General features: G+C 40.4%; 1 long non-coding RNA gene across 1 annotated transcript; it reads right to left on the minus strand.

Annotated features, from left to right (window-relative positions):
• Positions 1–2,052: 2,052 nt before the first annotated feature.
• LOC115395321 (uncharacterized) lies at positions 2,053–18,846 on the minus strand. Its single transcript, XR_003932267.1, has 3 exons — positions 18,761–18,846; positions 10,605–10,607; positions 2,053–2,063 (listed from the first exon to the last, which is right to left on the minus strand). It is a non-coding gene; the product is annotated as an uncharacterized LOC115395321 (long non-coding RNA).
• Between the last annotated feature and the right edge of the window lie 1,937 nt (positions 18,847–20,783).

Genomic DNA, 20,783 nt, shown 5'->3' on the forward strand with positions numbered 1-20,783 from the left:
ACTAAATGACCAAGAATGCTGCAGCTGCCAGTGCCTGTCTTATGTTTTGTGTGACATTACTGTTTTAATGCGTTTTTGTTCTTTTTACTGTTTGCCCTGTTTTTTTTGTTTTTTTTTTACATTTCTGTAACTGCTGCATGACAAATCTGCACTTTAAGGGAAAAATAATAAAGTTGAAGTTGAAAATAAAATCCGTGACAGTGAGCTGATAAGTAGGTATGCAGCAGTGTAACTGCTCTTGCTCCACGCCGGGGAAGAAATAGCAGACATCTGTGCTACGAGATGTACATATCCTTACAGCAGGCACCAAACTAAAAGCAATATGCACGTTTCTCGATATAATTCAATTGTAATTTCCAGTTTCCAAGAGTTGATGCTATTCTCAGTGCTGTGAAGGCCTCCTAAGAGTCCTTGATGGAGCCAGCATCTTGACAGATGTATTCAGAGATTAGAATGTTTTGATCCATGTTTGACAAAGAAGCAGGGTTTTAATCTCTTAAGCAAACAGTAAACTATAAAATTCTGGTTGAATATTCAGAGCCAAATGTCAACAGCTGCAAAAACACGGTCTGTTAAGTACGGACAAAAAATACAACAGTCGCTTACTTTAGAAATACACTGGCTTTATAAGCCCATTACGTTTGCTCACCTTGAGCTCCAAGACATTGTTCTGCAGGTTCTTCGTCACCTTGACATTCTGCTTCAGCTCCTGGTCCTTTCTCCTCTCTTTAAATGGCCTGTACACTGGCTTTCAACACCTTTTTTCAAAAACACCCTGTGTAACGCTGTCTGAAGCCACTGAAAACCCAGATAAGCACATCGAGAGAAGGCCTGGATTGTTCGGTACATTAAAAGCTCTGAGATCCGTCTTGAAGCCTCTGCGACTCTGTGTTTCTACAAACTTACGCCGCGTGTTGCTGCAACTGTTCCAGTTTACTCTGAAGCTTCTCATTTGCTTAAGTCTATAAGATAAAGTAAACACAGGATATGATGCAAAAGAGTGAAACAAGAGAAAGAAGAGGTAAATCACCAAACTGTCAATTGTTTTTCACCTGAGTTCCACCTGTACCTGTTTTTACATCTTTAAAAGAAATGATGATATAAAGAGGAGATTATTAAATGCTGTGCTAGTCTTTCTCGCATATTTTCTTTCAGTTTTTCAGACATGAACACCATCTATGCAGCTGCATCGCTCAGCTTTATGCTCAGCTTGCTGTTCTCGTCCTGCAGAGCGCAGTTTCTCTCCACCAGTTTAGCGACTTTCTCCGCTGACTCAGGCCTGTAACAGAGCCACAGACCGACTGTTACGACCTGCTCATTCCTGCAGATACAATGTGCCCTGTGTGTGCTTATCTGATGTCCCGATGGGACCCTGGCTGACTGACAAGAATATCTCACCCTGAGAGCGCCGGAGCGACACCTGCAAGTGCTCAGTTTTTAAGATCTTCAAAGTGAGAGGTTTCTAATGACCACTGTATAACTTTTGAACATCAAAATCGAAGCCAATGTAGCAGGCGGGTGAGCTCGGTGTCTCTGTGACAAACAAATGTATTTTTCTTGCTTTTATCCCCCAAAATGCTGATCACATTATCCAAAGCTCAAAGACCTGGATTGATGGTGATGCCTGCCTGCCTCACACTCCTCCCCGCTGTCTCTCTCACTCTGAAGCTGCTCTGTGGATTCGCCCCCACCTGCACACACCGCTGCTAATGACTTAAGATTTAAAAAACACACACAAACACACAGCAGTGGCAATCTAAGACGGTGCAAAAACAGGGAAAAAAGCAGAACGGCCTCAAAAATATGAGATTGTTTGGATTCCACCCACCCTCGCCGGTTGCTTTTGTCTCACAGCTGCAGGGAGGCGGGAGGGGTGAGTGACCAGCAGGAGCTGCTGTGGTTGCTTCTCCCTTCTTCACAGACTTCTGAATCAGTCTGTCAAAGGCAGACAGAACCTTCCTTTCTCTCATAGCAACAGAAATATCATTTCTTGACGGCTGATACGGAGCACTTTCCGCCAATACAAGATACATCCGGTGTATTGATCGCTGTTCCAATGCAAACTGGTGTATCAATATCTAAAGGTATATCTAATTTAAGTCTCGGGACTGTGACATGCTACTCTGTGTTGTGGTGGACAGAAATTCCCAACAAAAAAGCTAAAAAAACAAATGCAAAGTCCACAACATCACAGCCAATATGTGGCATTTAACTAACAGGTTAAGATTTTAAAGGGTTATTCCACCCTGAATATTAATTATCGTAATAACTTTGATGCTTTTGCATTTGAGCAAATTGTGTAATCCAACTGCTTGTGTTATTAGCAGATCAAATATTCATGGAATCATGTTTTAGTCTCCAGATCTCCAACCGGATGGTTTAAAAGGTTGGGAAATGGTGACGCACAAGAACGACTCTGTAGGCGGACTTACAGTTATTCTATGCAAAATAACATTTAATTAAATAAAATAAAAGCTGATCAGTTTTTAAAGGTGGTACTGCCTATAAAAAGCACAGATGCACATCGTACAACACAGTTTATTTTCTTACTCTGAAGTTTGACCTTGTTGTTTTCACTCTGTATATTTATTCACAGGTTATGTCGTGTTTTGAATTGTTAGGCACTTTGGTCAGCCTTGGTTATTCTGAGACACAGGTTTCCAAGCTTCGGCGTGGGACCCCTGAGAGGGACACCAAAGGTCACAATGAGGATTTGATGTTTTTCCGCTCTGAGGTAATCAAAGAGATTTATACATGTCAAAGAAGAAAAGAGCAGAAGAAACTGACCTACTGCATGCACCTTGTTGGAATCAAGACGGTTGGTAATATTTTTATGGAAATTTGACTTTTTTTTTTTCTTTTTTTAGCTCTAGATCAAGATCCGTCAGATATTTACAAAGATATCAAGAACAAATTTCGCAGGGAACGGCTGCAACAAAAAGTTACGGCGAGAGTGAAGATTGAGAAGCAGATCGATGAGATCAACCAGACACTTGGGCAGTTTGTCTAGAAATGTAATGCAATATGTTATTATTATTATTATTATTATTTTTTATAAAATATATCTCAAATGGCTTTTAAATGGTAGAAAGTGCTTAAAAACCTTCAGCTTCCACTGAGAACTTTCAGTTGTACTAATATTTTCCTGTTGTCCTCCCTGGGAGAATAATCACGCTTACCCCTAGCTGACGTAATTCCATTAGAGTGGGGTGTGTATCGCACAGGGTGGGTTTCTGAGTGGAAATCACTCAGACTGTAATGGTGCGATAAAGCCCGAAATGGTTTTAGTGGGAAAACTGAAAGGAGAGCATTGCACTGAGATCTGGTTTGTACTGGTGTTGAAGTGGAGAAACTGAGCCTGGGAGACCCATCAGTTTACAGCTTTTCTAATTTATTGCAGTTTAATGGAGAGACATCATTATTTAATTACACAATCCACTGATAACGCAGCGGCCTCCTGAGAAAGACAGTAGGGGAGCAGTAATAACATGTGAAAGGGAGAAGGTAGCCAGAGTACCTGTGTGAGACTGAGACTGTCTAGACTTCAGCGCGACGTTCACAACATTCAGAAAACTCAGACGTAGGTGATATGGAGTCAGTATTTTCGTTTCAGCTCCATCTGCGGCTCATTATTTCTTTAGTGTCCGCATGAGGCATGTTGTCGCTGTAACATTTATGTGACACAGATGAACAAACATGTCGCCACAGATCTGAATATCGGGATTCAGTCGATCGTAAAACACCTCTTGCGAGAGTGAAGTGGTTAACATATAAAACAGAAGGACTTGACTTTTATAGCACATTTTACTGCTTGAGCAGTCTCAACGTGCTCGGCATGATCACGCGCTCGCACTCTAAAGTTGACAGCTGCAATTCACATTGGGGGAAAACTATGAGTGCATTGTCTTGCCTTGAGGAACTTCAATACATGATCAGGATGAGGGATCCGACCTTTTGACTGAAAGATTGCAGGAGGCCAACTCAGGACCTTCAAAAACTGTCGCCATTTAAGGATCGCCACAAAGTCACCTTTGGTTCCACTTCCTCTTGTGCGACACCGTGTTGATGAAGACGGTTGAAGACGGTTAATTTTTGCTTAAAACATGTTAAACAATGTAATTATCAGTGCTTTTTGCTAAATTCTTTAAGGACTGTAAAATGAGAAAAATAAATTATGCAAATATTTCCCTGAGATTTTCCCCCCCATGGGTCTAAAAAAATTCCTGTAACATTTTAAATCCAGTTTTAATTATAGATTAGGTCAGCTCAGATCCTTTCAGCTAATATGACCTGAAGCTTTTATTCACATCTCGTATTAATAATTAGTCTTACGTCCTGTTAATATTTGAGATGAACGTTGAATTGTACATTCAATAATTATAAACTGAAATGGACGAATAGATCAGTGGAATTAGGGGGAAAAATCACACTTATTTAAATTTGTAGTGTAAAAATGAATCATAAATAGAAACTTTGAATTTACATGGTATTCAGGATTCATTTTAAGAAGACTGTAACTACTACCACTAATGCTAAGAAACAATGATTTGTTACTTTTCATTGATAGGCGTTTCTCAAGTCAGTGAATATAATGAAAATGTTAAAATCCAAAATAAAGAGACGCATGTAATCAGTACACCAGGGTGCCATTCAAGTGGTAGAGAGCCCACTGACATTTGATAAGGCATCTCTGCAGACTTTCTCATCACTTGCTGCTCGGGAAAAATAAACCAGACTCCATTTTCAACGTTTTTTAAAAGGGCAATTCAGTATGTTATCTAAGTCCCACCAGGGAAAATGCTCTGACTCAGTTTACAAGCTGTAAAGGCTTCGCTTCGGGATGAGGGGAGAAGCAGGAAGAGGGCTAAAGATCAACTGGCCTCCTAACACGTGATCCTGGGGGATAGAGCGAGCTGGGCTCCTGGCTGAACGGCGTGTTGGGCTTAGAGAAGAAGAAGAAGAAAAAAAAAATCTGCCAGATAGGAGGAACTTAATGAAATCCACACCCGTAAGGCCCTGTTGAAAGAGGCCAATTAGATGATAACCGAGAGGAAAATACTCGCCAAGATTTTTAACCCATGTTCTTAATGTATTCATGCGTTCCACATATATATGTTCAAAGTGGATATTATGGAAAATATATATTGCATTAAACACAGCATCTCCACAACAATCCCCCTGCCTTATTGTCTGTCTCATAATAGTGTCTGGATGAGTGAGGTTATTGATTGCTGATGGCATTTCATATCCTCAATAAAAGCAAGGCGTCTGCCTGCAGGAAGCGTCAGTGTTCCAGCTCAAACGGGGCCGCGTGTCAGTTTTAAGCTCCGATTCAACCCAGGAAGCATTAGGATTTAAAACTGGTACGACTCTCCAGCTCCCCTTACTGCGAAAATCACGAGCCAAGTGTCGTCACAAGTGAATCCACCCCATGTTCAAACAGAAAATGGATTATGTCTGACACAAACACACACAAAGAGAGAGGCACCAAATCCTGTATCACACTTGTCAGGGCTGTTTGTAATGTCCGTAATATTCCTGCTCTGCACACTGGAAGCTTATGACCGGACGCGGGATAAAGACCGAACACCAAACATATGATATCGCTCTCTGAACTCAGTCGTTGTTCATTTTCCCTCTGAGTTACACTGCAGTGAGTCTCCTCACTCCTTCAGACCTTTCCTTTTCTCTGTGCTGTTCACTGTCACCAGGGGGCGATGTTACCATTTTCCCTCCCTGTGTGGACTTCAGCGTTTCGCTACTGTTTGGAAAATATCTGAAAAATCACAACCTTTTCAGACGCAGACCCATTTCTTTTATCGTCCCGACTTTTTAATGGGTCAGTGTGAGCTATTTTTTCCTGTGCTTTACTGTCACAGTAACATCTCCAAAAGAGGTCGGGGCCAAAGCAGCACAGTGTGACTGCCAAAACACATTTGAAACTATATAAAATATAAAGCACTTCATTATGTGGGAACATTAATTCTCAATTTACTTGTTTTATGACTGTTTTTGTCTTCAGTTCTGACCTGTTAACTTACTATTTTGACAAAAGAGAATGATAAATATGAAGCTGTCAAATTAACATGCATGCATGTCTTCATCATTTATATGATGCATACATTTAAATATTTAATTTCCATTTGGATCAGCTTGATATAAATACCTGAAGTGTGCTCAGTTTATACAGCTCTTTAGAGATGTGAAGGCCCAGAAGAGCCTCTGTTGCTCTTAGAAGAGAAACGAGAAGTGGAGAGGTGACGTGGACTGCTGAGCCGGAGGTGATAGGATCTACATGGACAACAAATAAAGTATTTTGTGGGTCCGGGTTTATATTTGTCAGAATAGTGTGAAAATCAATGGGCTCCTGAGGGGGTGGCTGTGCTCCGATAGGCCTGCTCCTCTCCCCACTGCAGAGCAGGAATCAGTCAAGGATATTAATCTAAACATCAGTCATGCATGGGGAACACCCCACAAGGAGAATCAGCTTGCTCATCCATGCGTCTCCTGGGGGAGGTGGCGGCGGGGGCCTTTGAGGAAGGAGGAGCTGAATGGGTAAGTATGTCAGGGTATCATCTCAGGAGATTTGATGTGGGCTGACTTTGGGCTCACGCAGACAATAAAAACCCAAACGGAAGAGGTTGGCACCATCAAAACTGGAATTTGTTGCATAGCTCAGTGAGCCACGTTATAATCTCCACTGGAAAAAGATGAGGCTGAGAAAGTCCAAACTGTGACTCCAGCAGAACGTCTATCTCCTGTGAGGGGGGAAGTGGGAAGCTTTACTTCAGAGTTATATGTTAATGCATTTCATCTTATTGCAGTCTAATCCTTGGAGTAGCGGTGCATATTATCATTCAGGGCCAGTCCGTTGTCTTATTACCTACAATATGCTCCATTTCATTTCCCCTCATCAACATTATAGAAGGCTTCCTCTGCCACTATTTTAGCTGATCAGACTGGGCTTTCTTCCCAAGGACCCGTGCAGCTGTTGAGTATTTTCCTCCGTGAGGATACCCCACACTGACTTCAGGGCATCAGAGCTTTCCACTCCACAGATAATCTAATGTACCACAACTGTCAAGTGTGCTAACAGCTACAGAAACATGCCAACATGGTCAATTCTAACTTGCTAATCGATGGCTTAACCCAAGCTGAAAATCATGGGCGGAATTCAAAATGAAACCTGTGGAGACACAGAAAACCTGGAGGCAGCTCTTTCCACACGTCCGCATTCAGCCGAGGCGTCTGATCCGACGCGATACCGAACTCAGAATGTCTGAAACCCGTTTCCAGAATGCATAAAATGGAAATAAAGCCAGGGTGCAGTGAGATGCACTTTTTTTTTTTATAGAGGCATCATTAAGCATCACATCAGAAGATCATCGACACATGAGATGATGCAAACCAGACACTTTTGGAAATGAGTAAAAAAAAAATATCATCTCATTTTTAATTTGATGGAAGTGGCACATCTAAAAAGGGCCTGAGACCTCTTCTCACATGAGGCAGAAATGAAAGTAACAACTTAGTCATGCAGAAAAAAAACTAATGTATAAACATGATTAGTAATTAAATTGACTTTGATTTAAAGTAAACTGAGAACAAATGGAAATCTGTGTTTGGATCAGAAACTACGGGGAAGCTGTGTCCTGCAGATGAACGAAGCGAGGGACCCTCCAGCTGGTTGCTGGCGCATACATTTCTGATGTTATGGGGTTGAAGCAGTGCCTGTGGTGTAAAAAGTGTACATACCCAGAAAGTTACTGTCGTTGCCTGAAACTATGAGGAAGTTTAAAAACAAAAAACATATGCTCCATCGAGAAAACAACCTTTCAAGAAAGCTGATTTCAGCAAGACTGTGAAAACCATATACTGTAAGTGCATCTATCACCATGCTGTGGTTGGCGACCTGGAGCTGAACTGGGAAGATGTTTCACATTGAACACCCCCCATTAAAAAAAAACCTCTTTGAGGCTATCTTATCTTTCTAAACTCCATTTTGTACCTTTTTCACAGATGATCACACTCAATGTAGTCACAAGAAACACTGATGCTGTACAATAATACATACCAGCCTGTCTCCATCAAAAGAATTTATCATTTATCATTACACAAGATCGAAGTCACAGCGTACGTTTATTTCAAAACCTAGCCTTTGTGTGTGTGTGTATGTGTGTGTGTGTGTGTGTGTGTGTACAGCTTATTGAAGGCAAATAAATATCCAAACAAACTTGGCTCCAAGTAAAGTTTTCTGTGTGTTGGAAACCCGTTTATTTCCAAACCCATTTCTTAGTCACCCGTACAGTCTGGAGCCAGAGGGACTTTGCTTATCCCAGGAGGAGCAGCAGCAGCAGCAGCAGCAGCAGCAGCAGCAGCAGAGTGCGGCGTCGGAACTGAAAGGCAGATGAATAGCCTCATCGTAATGTTTAGACCAGCCACTCTGCTCGTGTATGCTTGAGAAATCATCAGAGATTGTGGGGCAACATATTCCCAGGCAGATAAAATGACAAAAAAAAACATTAAATGCGATGATCTGAGAGAAAGAGTATACACAAAAGAGTTGCGTAATCATATAAACACTGGTATCTGCTGATTCACTTTTTTGAGGGTTAGTTCACAATCATGGTCCAGCAGTTTTTTTTGGGAGTGTACAGGAGATTCAAAGACATTTTGATTCAAAGACATTTTCATACCCTTATTACATCCATTGGCATGCTTGATAGTAGTCAACCCCAGCAGGTTCGTCCAATAGAAGAAAAAAAGGCTTTCCAAGCTTTGAGCACAAACTGAAAATGGCCGCTGTGTTTATGACTCTAAAGACGTTCAGTGTGTAACCTGTTCGACTAGTTCTGTCAGCGGAAACGTCTGAAGTGAAGAAAAACACACAGAATCATCAACTTTGAGATGTTGGGAGCATTTACAGTGAAGTATGAATCATTTGTAAAATCTATTCTCGTGTATGTGACAAAAAAAAATCTAATCTCATTTAAATCTGTTAAAAAAAAAAAACAGTTGTGGCATCCAGCGTTTAAACTTTCCTACATTTTAAGCTGCAGTGACTTGCTGTGGTGACACTGTCAAAAGGAGCAGGTACATTATTAGTAAGATCAAGCGGTAGACGACAGCATCCATAAACATGTAGGCTTCAGCCACAGTCTTGCTTCAGTTCAACGTTATCCAGAAATAAATGACAGCAACCAGATACAGAAATGCTGTAAGTCAAGAAACTGCACATAGTATATTAATCATATTTGTATTGATTTAAAAAAAAAAGTGTATACAAGTGACACAAAAATCCATTTTCCTTTGACGTCCTCCATATCAAGTCAGATTAGTGCCTCTATTTGCATTTCTGCTTTTCGGGTGAATATACTTTTCTTTTAAAGTATAGAAACAGACATCTAACAGGGATGCAGGCAGTTCAAGTTATATTTTTCACTTGTACATAAAGCAAGGAGGCTAATTCACAACATTGTTACCAAATCCCGTTTTGACAAAACCCTTCAGGCAAAGTATCTGCCTGCAGGCTTACAGTACCTGAACTAATCACTGAAAAGCAGCGTGCACTGGGGGCCAGCGCGGTTTCCTTCACTAAAAACTGCAGCAGGGGTTCTGTAAACTAGACGAGAGGTAATATTGTGTCTTCAAAGAATAGGAAGAGTAATCAAAACAGACAAAGGCTGGTAAAATAAAGTGAAATAAAAGAACATGTTCCAGACCATAAGTGAGTGGGTATATTGTTGACTCCCTTCACGGAAAACCAACAAAAGAAGAAACACTAGCCTTCTGTGGGATGTAATAAGCCTGCTGCACGGCAGAGGACCAAGATGGAGAACTTTCCGGTGAAAGTCTTTTGACAATTTTCATGTAATTATTTCAAGCCGACGACAGCTATTCACTTTTAATGCCACCCATTTCTCCTCACAATGGCCAAAATTACAGAGATCGGAACAGTTTGTGAAAGGAGCGCCTGAGTGTTTCGAGACGGGCCGATCCCAGCCTCACACTGAACTGAATGAAGGTGACACTGAAGAGAAACGGCTCCCATGGGCCGAGGTTAGCCAGGCAGTGCTCATGACATGACTGCCATTAGAGATAATGATACAGGCCTGCATTTGGCTGTCAGAAACATCACAGTGATTAAAGGTCAGACTTTAGGCGCTGAAAGATGGCGAAGGCTGATTGACTCGTTGAATGTCAGTGCACATGGACGCCATATCTGCCATGTCCTATTCACACGTCCAGCTGTACTTCTAAGCATCCTAATGCCGCCCGACAACTTTGACAAGATCTTTCTTATCGGGAGAGTCGTGCTTTTATGTTTGCTTTGCTGGAAAAGCACTTTATATACAGAATATGTTGAAATAGGACACATATACAGGTAATTTTGTCTATATAGATCCAAAGAACATTTCAGCATACTGAGTAGAAAGGCCTTATACACCTGTAAACCCTGATGGAAGGAGACTAAAAATCTCTAAAAGGAGACCAAAAACAACTTCTATTCCCAACCACACGCACGCGCATGCACACACATACATGCGCACACACAGGCACACACACGCACCACACGCAACGATAGTACATATTACTTTTATTACATTCTTAAAGCAACAGATTACAATCGTGAACATTTAGCAGAAATTTTTGGCTTCAAGCAAGAAGAAAGTATCACCTTAAATTTGACTAGAGATAAAACTGTGGCTGTAAGTGAGATTCAATAAATCCTAAGCTTTTTCTCCATTAGAATTAATTACCTTTTTGTTTTTCTGTATCTGCAGGAAATCTGCGTACTGAAGTTGAAAATCCAAAGTATTGCATTCATGCAAGAGAATAAATTCTGTGGATCATAACACTTTAACAACTTATTTGTTTTCTAAGTTCTGCAGGTCTCCTAAACTCACACCAGGCACCCTCGCAGGCCATCTAGCACACAGATTACGCTCATGTATACAGTTTTAAACGATCTCAACTGACACTTGGTGCTTCTCACTTCCCTTAAATGTGCCTGGAGTTGAGAGTCCAGGGTGGGACGTGGCCAGAGGACGTCGTCTTCTCTGCCTGTGACTCTGCAGTCTCTGTATCTCTGTTCAAACTCCTGACAACAGTCTGTGACAGTTCTTCTGAGAACACCCTGTTTGAAGCCTTCAGTGGTGAGGTACATCTTCTTAATCGTGGAGGAAGAGGACTGTTTAAATATCGCTTCTAATTCAACCAAGAAATCTACTGGTCGATTCATCTGTCCAACGTGAAGTGTGAACTTTTAGAGAACAGCAAGTTGTGCAGAAAGTGCTCAGATATTGAACATTCACAAGCTTAGAGAAGGTCACATTAAGCTCACCTGGAAAGGTTAGAGTACTTTTTAGGTCCTTCCTTAAGTTTCACCTGAAAGCTGAACACCTTAAACTTTTTATGGATAGTGTATGAGGGTTTTCTTCAGGCCATCTGGTTTCCTCTTACAGCCCTAAAAACATCAAGTTGAGTTGAAGTAGGAACTGTAAATTAGTCTTAATTTTAGTGTTCTCTGCATTTGCTTCGTGGTTTTAAAAAATATCAGCATAAGCTATATTTAACTGCAGAAGCAGAGAGCATCCACTTGATCTTAAAGGTTAAAAATGTCTTCCTCAGCAGAAATGATCTCTTTTGCTTTTCTTTTGTATAATTATCCTGCAGTTTCTGAAATCAGCTTATTGGTCATTTTATGAATTCTACTGGTGTGCACATTTATTATTCTTCATATTTTTTTATACATGACTTTAACTTTATATTTGAGCTGTTTACACTTAACTTTTTGCTTTCTTTACTATTAGTAGGTAGTCTTCACACCAATGTTTCATTTTATTGTCATACCACCGACTGACAAGAAAAAAAAAATCACCTTGAACTTTCCTGCAGATCTTTCAGTTTTCTTTCCAACATCGTAATAGGATCAGAAACGGGGCCTTTCTTTCTTTGACTCGGTCATTCAATAATCGCCTTTCTGAGCCATCCTGCGGTGGATTCACTTGCATGCCTACGATCAATATCCTGCTGAAAGGTCCACCTCTGCTAAAGGAGCTACTCTCAGACAGAAGTCCTGGCATTCGCTTCAGACTCCATTCGACATGATGCAGAATTCATAGCTGACTCAGTGTTTGCAAGCAGGCCAGTCCCTGAGGAGATGAAGCAACCGCAGGCCATGTAAAAACATGAGACCCACCATGTTTCACAGGGAGGTTTCACCCTGCACCAAAAGAAGATCTTATAGCAGGGAGTGGTGGCCTTCAGGTTCACAGGTTAAAATCCCACTGAGAGGTCAAGGCAAGTGAAACTCCTTGGGATGGCCCAAACACTTTTTGCGGTATATTTGGAGTCAATGTGGCGAATAAAATATTCATTCTCTCCTAAAACACAGTCGTACAAAATGAAATAGTTAAATAACTTCAAGTAAAAATCCCCTAAAATGACTTTTATGAAGCCTGCAGCTCTAAAAAGCAGTCCTTAATTGGCTGGAAGGAGCACAGGTGTAGATAATAAAGGTGATTGACTTCCTGAGTGGGAGGGCAAACGGTGCGTTCAAGAGCAACCGGCTGTTTGGAATGCTCTAGGTTCAGTGTGGGGAAATTTCAACTAAACCTGGTCAAACTGAGAATCAAGAAGCTAATTCCAATACTACATCCATCAGCCCCAATACTTCTAAATTAATAATGTGTCTTGATGATGCGTTCTGTAATAATCCAACTGTGTAGGAACTAGGAAGTATGGTTTGTTTAAGAAAAAAAATCACATTAGTTTTGTGTGAAAAGTTTTCATGGCACAAAAATAGATAGAGAAATAGGTTTAGCTTGTGAGTCATTACTAACATTACTTTGTTTGAAGAGATTATGTGCGAATATTGGTTGTGAGGCGACATTTTCAAACCAGAAGTTGAATTTCCGCAGTTCCTAAATGTCCCAGTTGTTTATGAACGCACCACAACACCTTGAGCGGCAGTATTTTTTATTTTAATAGTAACGATCATTCGTCACTACAGGCCTGTCTTTCCGGTCTTTTAGCCTGTCTTTCCCCGTGAATTAGCCAGATTACTTGCAACAGGGCTCGTCTTCCGGATGTTTTGTTTTACGTAGCGGAACAGCGGCTGGAATTCAGACTGAGCTTCAAACATTAAAGTGATGGAGTTTCTCCTCCCGCTGGGTCAAGAGAAAGGTAAGTTTGTTTCATTGTTTTATTGATTTATTTCACACGTGACTGTGCACAGCCTCAGAACGAAGGAAATAAAATGCATTTGCAAACATCTTAGTGTACAACCATGATGGAAAAGGAGCAGGAAGAAGAAAATCCTATAATACCTGCCCCTTTCTGAGTTCATACACATATTGATAGACTGTCAATAACAATACTCTATTGCAAAATAAAAATAATTCTTGAGTTACGTATTTGCAATATGAACCGTCATTTTTCAAATTCATATTCTGTAAATATTGTATGTTTATACATTTTTCTTAAAGTTTAGAGAACTCTGCTCTTTATGTTCTGAATATACGATAAATGCATGAATGCATATTCCGATATGTTCTTTTCATAAAGTTAGAAATAATAAAATTAAACAAATCCCAGTATTCATTGCTGATATTTGCTAAAAACTACACTAAATGTGTGAAAAGTAGTTAAGATGAATTCAGGTACAATGTGTCAGGAGGACATAAGGAAAGGAGTTTGTCATCTTTTGAAGATTTAAGATTATTTCAGCCAGAATAAATATTTCAATTTTATTCTTTTGATTGAAGATTGTACATTTGCTGCCAAGTTTGCTTTGTGGGAATTAAGGCTTTTTCTTTTTTTTTTTGGGACAAACTATCTCGTCATTCATAAATTCAGGAGTCACCTCAAGCTGAGCTCATCATTTGGAAAATATTTCATCTTGAAGTAATAGACTAGTGTCACCTTGTCCTTGTCTACTGTTTCTCCATCTTAATGACTAAAGTACTGACTGCTCTGCCGTTTTATTGCTGCTACAACTTTGCACTTATTATCAAGTCACTTTCACAAGGTTGTCTTCAGCATAACAACATTGCATAACGTAGCTCACGCTGCATATTCTCAATGCTAGCCTTTGATTATCTCCTTTACACGGCAGGTGACGTGTTTGCCATACTGCTGCATCTTACCTGAGCGCTCTTCTTTGCCTCCTCCTCTCCTCCATGGTTCCTCACAATGTTTGGTGCTTTAAGCAGCGGCCACATGAAAACTGCTGTCACCTCATCCCTCCTAACTGGATTCTACATAATCTGGCATCCGGTTGTCTGATGTTCACTGTTGCCGCTCCATCGTTGCGTGCAGGCAGCGACGAGGCCGAGGCTTTACACGCCTGGTGTCCACCTCGTGTGTGTTGACTTGCTGCATGTTTATGATGCTTTTTATGCACCTATTGAGCCACATGGTTGATGTATTGTAATGATTCGGTATGAACCTACGTGCTCTCCTGAGTGGTTTCGGTGAATTGTTGTGGGAGCTTCAGTTTTTCATCAAAGTCGAAGAGTATTTCACCACGTGTGTGAAAGTTGCCATAAAGAAGTGCTATTCCTGTGTGCCAGCAGCTCCGCTAATTAACTTCGGTAACGGAGGGGTGGACACTTCTGAAAATGATGGTTAACAAAGGTCAGAACAAAGGAGGAGAAAGCATCTTGTCATGCTTGACAGGATGGGCTCACACCTCCTCACAAGTCACTGGAAATCAGATATTTAACCCCCCCTCCCTTTTCAGCACAGCGTCCCATTTTTAGTTAAATGAAAAAGAATTCAGCGTTTCTCTCTTCACAAGGCTGACTTTATGTCACACGGAGCGATGCGCATTAGCCTTATTTGCATGTTTCGTGTTGGCGTCTAATTGCCTAGTGTATCACTCACGTCATCGGTTTGCACAAATTATACACTTAAACGAGTGCTTTATTCTGTTCTCATGCATGAATAAGTTATGTAATGCCTAACTTGGTAATTTCTGGGGTAAGAAAATGGTCGTGGTATGAAGTTAGGTTGTACTTTATGTCGTATAAGATCGCTTATTCAAAGAATAGTTCTGCTGTCTTGATATAATTTGTTTGCCATTGAAACAATAAAAGCTTTTATCCAATTTTTTTGGCCCATATGATGGTTCATATCATACAAATAAGAGTGATTATCCCATTAGAAGAGAGCTTTCACCCTGAGCGAGTGCACGCAGTCCGACTGTGATCAAATTCTCAAACGTGTCGTCTTCTTCATCCGTGATTGAGCTCGGGGAGATGAGCACAGCAGTGGCACGGCTCAGATGAAAAACAAAGCGCCGGATGCTCCCAGGGCTTGTACGGACAATTGCTGCTAAGCATGTGACGGGTAATTTCATTCATCATGACGCGGGCGAGAAAACAACCTTACACGTCCACGTGGGGCTCTTCGGAGAGCTCATTTACCCCGGTGTGCCGAGGAAAAATGAGGCGCTTTGCTTTAAAACCTAATAGCATTGCTGTGGCGCTGAAGGCACCTACAGGGCAGTCGGGACTGGACTGCAGCCAGACGGAAACAGTAACCTTCAGAGTGTGGAGGCAGCAGCACAGTCATGTTGGTGTTTAAATTTCGAGGCCTGTACTTTGTTGATCGTTTGTGTCGTCTTTGCAGTCTTTTTTTTTAATGCACTGTGTTGCACTTTTGTTGATCAGGGGTTCAGATCGTCTGCAGGTTACGTTTAAGAATGAACAACTTCTCTTCAGCTGATCTCCAAAGTAAATGTTTTACAAGTTTTTTTTTTCCATAAGTGAAACAAATATAGAATATGTGATCTTCACATGTAACACTTTATGATTTACACTAAAGAAAGCAGCTGAAGTGACCGATATGACTGTTATATAGGGGTGTAACTGCAGGTCAAACATGACCGCTTCAATTAATGAGCTGAGCTATTTTAATAAATGTGCATGTTTGGCCTGAGCAAATATAATACATTTGGTCAAATAAATCACTGACATGATCAGATTAGGAATGTCAGAGTCATGAAATTAAATTTCTTTTTTTTTTTTCTGGTGCAGCCTTTAAACACTTTCATATGTTCAGCTCTGCAGAAGCTTACAGGAGCACGATGTTAATCTCTGATTCACTACAGAACATCATCTTTACATTTTCTGCAGGAAACAAAGCTACAAAGACTTGCGTCAGCCGTTAGTGGGTTATATCGTCCAATCCAGTCATCTGCTCTTTGCCTGTTGTGCTGGAGAGTCTATGAGCAAGACAACCCTGCAACTGTTGCACTGACCAGTGGATCATTTCATATATTTGTCAGTACTTTGGAAGCTTGTAATCAGAACACAGTTCAAAAAGCCAACATCTGTGTTTGGCATAGGTCTGCATAGGTTTGCATTTATGTAACATAGACTTTAAGTGTTGCATGTTTGAGGCTTTTAAAGTAACATATGCTGCCATATCGCTTTCCTCACTGAAGGTTACCCATCAAGATGATGCCACGTGGTTCAAAAACAGAACTGCGTCCATGAAAAAGGGCCATGGGTTCTGAATTGACCTGCTTGTAATTAAAAAAAGGAGTGTGGAAGATCCAGCTGTTTAGTGGCAGGAGGTTGATATCAGGGGTGACCACACTTTCTGTACAGAAGGTCGATCAGAGAAAACTATGAACATGGCACTGTCACTTAATGTATAAGTATATATCACACTATAGCACTCACCTGCTGTCTTACACATGTCTTGTTCTGCCATTTTTTTGGTGACCAGCAGGAACATTTCAGATTAAATTTAATCATTTTGTTGAGAAACTGCTGTACAAATAATGTTCAATGGTCAGTGATTCTGTACTGTATTTATTTAGGTTTGTAGTTTGAAGCCCTTCATATTACCTGTTTCATAAAAGGTTGTATCTTGAGTCAAAACAAGAATAATGCTGTCAAGTGTGTTTTAATGTGTGGGCCATAATCCAGGATAATGACTTGAAGGGGTAAATATATATTACTATATTTACCCCTTGTTTTTTTTTTTTTTTTTTTTTTTTTTTAACTTTTAAAGTTGTCCTCTTGTCCTGGATTCATTTCACTTAATTTTGACTCCTTTTCACAACTGGACTGCAAACCCCACACCATTGAGTATGTATTGACTGCTGCTCCTCTTGCACCATTGCAGTGTGCCATAATCAGTCATTGCACTGATTTGATTTGGAGATGTGAGAAACTGAGGCATCTTTAAAAAAAAAAAAAAAGTGTGGTGCACAACTCATTGTGCCATATTTTTGATTCTATTAAAGCTAAGAGGCATTTTACATTTGATACTGTTGAACTGCATAGTTGTAAGACTTTTCCTTGTGTTCTGAACATTGTCAACAAGTTACAGAGGCTGTTTGTTGAATTTTTGCTTTGTCACGTTTGTGTAGATTGCGTAGATGTCAATGAAACAAATCAAGAGAGTGTTTCAGCTTTGAGTTGCAGCTTTATGCAGCCCCCCCACCTCCCCACCTCCCCCCACCCTTTTATAGATGTTTTCAAGCTGTGCTGCTTGATTATAAGTCACCACGTTCGCAGCAGTGATGGAACTCGTGCAGCAATGACTCAGACAAACACTCAAAATGCACCTCGACAGGATCATCGAGGGGAAAAGTCCATCGTGGCGTGAGAGAAAAAGAGAAAAACACACTTTTTCGAAGGTTTGAATGCAACCAAGGAGGGCCTTAGAACTCCAAGACAAAATACATGGTCCTTTTAATCCCCATTTCCATTTGCTACATCTCATACAGTAAGCACATGAACGAGAGAGGGCAACATACAGAGAGTCCAGTCACTGAGCATATAGAGAGCACTTCCCGACAAAAACACCAAAGTCCACAAAGTTTTCCCGGAGCCGTCTCTGTGGAGGAAGTCTTTGATCTCTCAATGCGTAGGGACATGCAGTGAAATCGCTGGAGAGAGAACACAGTGTGTACGACTCTGCTTGCAGACAGCTGCTAATTCACAGTTAGGTTTGAAAAGTGCACACAAGGTACTGATCCTGTAAATAGCTTGGATGAATATTATCTCTAGCGTACGGCTTTATAAATACCATAACACGTAGTGTTACAGAGCTCAATGTAAGATAGCAGTACTTATCCGATGTAAAAATAAATGACGTTGACATATTCACAAAATTGATTTCACAATATCTACAAATTCACAACTTTGTAACACTATTCTGAGCGTTTAGAATTGTTGCCATTTAGTTTAGTAATTTCTCTAGTTGTCTACGGCTTTCTACACATCAGGAGATTTGCATCATTGCTGTAGAGGTTATGTCGTATAAAACATAATATTTAATGCTTTACTGAATAGCATAAATATATTCATATAGTAATATAGTCTTAATATACTGTATCTTATAGGATGACATGTTTCTGCGGACATTAACTCTGGCCCTGCGAGGAGAAGATAACACGATCAGAAATAAAGCTAAATGGCAACAGTACAGTAAAATCCTGTTCATCCAAACCTCTCAAGAGGAAAGAAAAACACCACAATCCTTTATCATATTAGATTTACATATATACTCTTTAAAATACTATTTTACAACATTTTTGACTGAAAAAATTAAATACTTCTTGCATGTTTTCTTAGCTATGGCCATTGAGTCTGAGAAGTTTGGATGAATGTGATTCTGTAGTGGTCTGATGTGGGCTGAGCGGCTCTGAAAGCGTTTTCCCCGTATTGATAAGCACAAAAATGACAAATGTGCATTAAAAAAAGCAAACACAAAATGACATTTGAACCAATCGTACATACAGAGAAATGCAGCGCAGTCATTTGTCTTCACATTCATGTGTCACGTGACCAGAAAAAAACATAACAAAACCGACATGAAAACTCCTGGTAAAACATTTCAGACGTGGAGAGAAACACTCTGGCAGTAAAGATTTGACTTGATGAGTAATTTCTGGCTTTTCATGAAAGTGTATTTAAATGTGTACATTTTCAGAACGCACACATGTTGCTGTGTTGGCCTGAATGTGACCCCTGAACTAAAACCACTGGTTGTAAGACCGTTTTTTTTTAAGCATATTATTTTCCCTCTGCAGCAACTGCTTGACAGTACTTAGCTACAGTCCCTGTCACATTACTCAGAGGAATCATACATAAACATTAGTGCGGTGTGTCATCAGATCCTGAATTAGCAGCAGCCAGCAGGCTTTATGCACCCTCAGCAGACGTGTACGATGAATCAGTTTGTTTGAGACAAAATGATAAAAATCGAGTCTGGAAAATGAGACGGGGGCGCTTCGCAGGATCAGTGCATCAATTCCTGACATATATTTGATTCAGAAAAACCACACTGTGTCGGCAGCGGGACGTCTGTTATTTAGCGGCAGTGTGCGAAAACACGAGCGGTTATTAAATATTGCTCATATACGAGGGACCTGGTTCAGGAGGGCTGCAATTATAAATTTATTCTGTCTATTAAAATTGGATTTGTTAATTTGAAGCTCCTCACTGTCGTAATCCGTGGTTTATAGTGTCAGGATTCATCATGTCAGTGGCGTCGCTGTTTGTGTTTGTAAACGTGAATAATGTCTGAATGTGAAGTGGTTTACCAGGAGCTGCTCGTACTCTTCCATTCATACTACAGATTGCAGCAGCGCATCTATTCAGATCTTCAAAATCCTCACGCGCATGTGATAAATAATCCTCACGCATACGTTGGTTCGGTCCTATGTGGGGTGTTGTTCACTGTAGCTTGGAGGGATGCGGCCGATCAATTATGCAATCACCATAAAAGTAACATCTAATTTATTGTTCACAGTTTTGTGGGATTAGAACTGAATAATAACCCTGATGTTGTTCGAGGTCAAAGGTCTTGAATAGAAATAGAAAATGGTCATGCGTCTTACTGGGATGCTGAAGCTGACTTCCTTTTTCTTCAATTAGCATTTAAAAGGTTGTAAAGGAACCTCAGTGTGTTTGTGTGTGTGTGTGTGTGTGTTTATATACGCAATAAATTAAGTTTTGAATCTGCTCGCTATCAAATTAGGGCAAAACACTTTCAGAACTCTGAGCCAGCGAGAAAAATACAAGCCTCACATCAATTTACACAAATAATTGGAGCCTAAGTGTGTTTATACAGACGCTGCTGAGGCTATGAGAAGGTAACTGATGAGCAACTGGGATGAACCACAGAAAACATTGATACTAAGCCCTATTTCAGTGTGACAAACACCGTTATTAGAGGTCGCTGACATGAACATGTACAGATTGTCATGCATTACCCTATGACTCTCACACACACACACGCACACACACACACTGCATGTGGTTGGCGATATTAACAAACCGTCACAGAGGTCACAGCACAGTTCACTCATTCTCCTAGGCTTACCACCGAAGATACAGTTAGAGAAGATGGACTGCATGTTGGTATCTGTACTTTAAACATTGTGGGGGGAAAAAAAAAACAAAAAAAAAAAAAAACAGGCAACAGGAATGAGACGCCGTCTCAATAGAAAAAAAATGAGCAAATTTCACACAGAAATACAGAATGTGTCACAAAAAGAACATAGATCACACTTAACAGAGACAAAAGCTGGAGACACATGCCACCGCTGAAGTTAAGTCATTTGTTGAGAAATGACTGGTTGGCCCATTACTTGCTCTCCATTGTGATGGCAACAATTAGTTTATTGTTGGAGAACAAATGCAGTCTTTTTTTTTTTTTTTTTTTTTTTTTGGGTTCAACGGAATTTTTGTGGCACTATTGTCTCCGGTGATGACAGTGTCTCAGAAAGTTGCTTCGATGTGACATGTTGTCTA

The sequence above is a fragment of the Salarias fasciatus genome, chromosome 10 (genome assembly GCF_902148845.1).
Source record: "Salarias fasciatus chromosome 10, fSalaFa1.1, whole genome shotgun sequence".
NCBI classification, from domain to species: Eukaryota; Metazoa; Chordata; class Actinopteri; order Blenniiformes; family Blenniidae; genus Salarias; species Salarias fasciatus.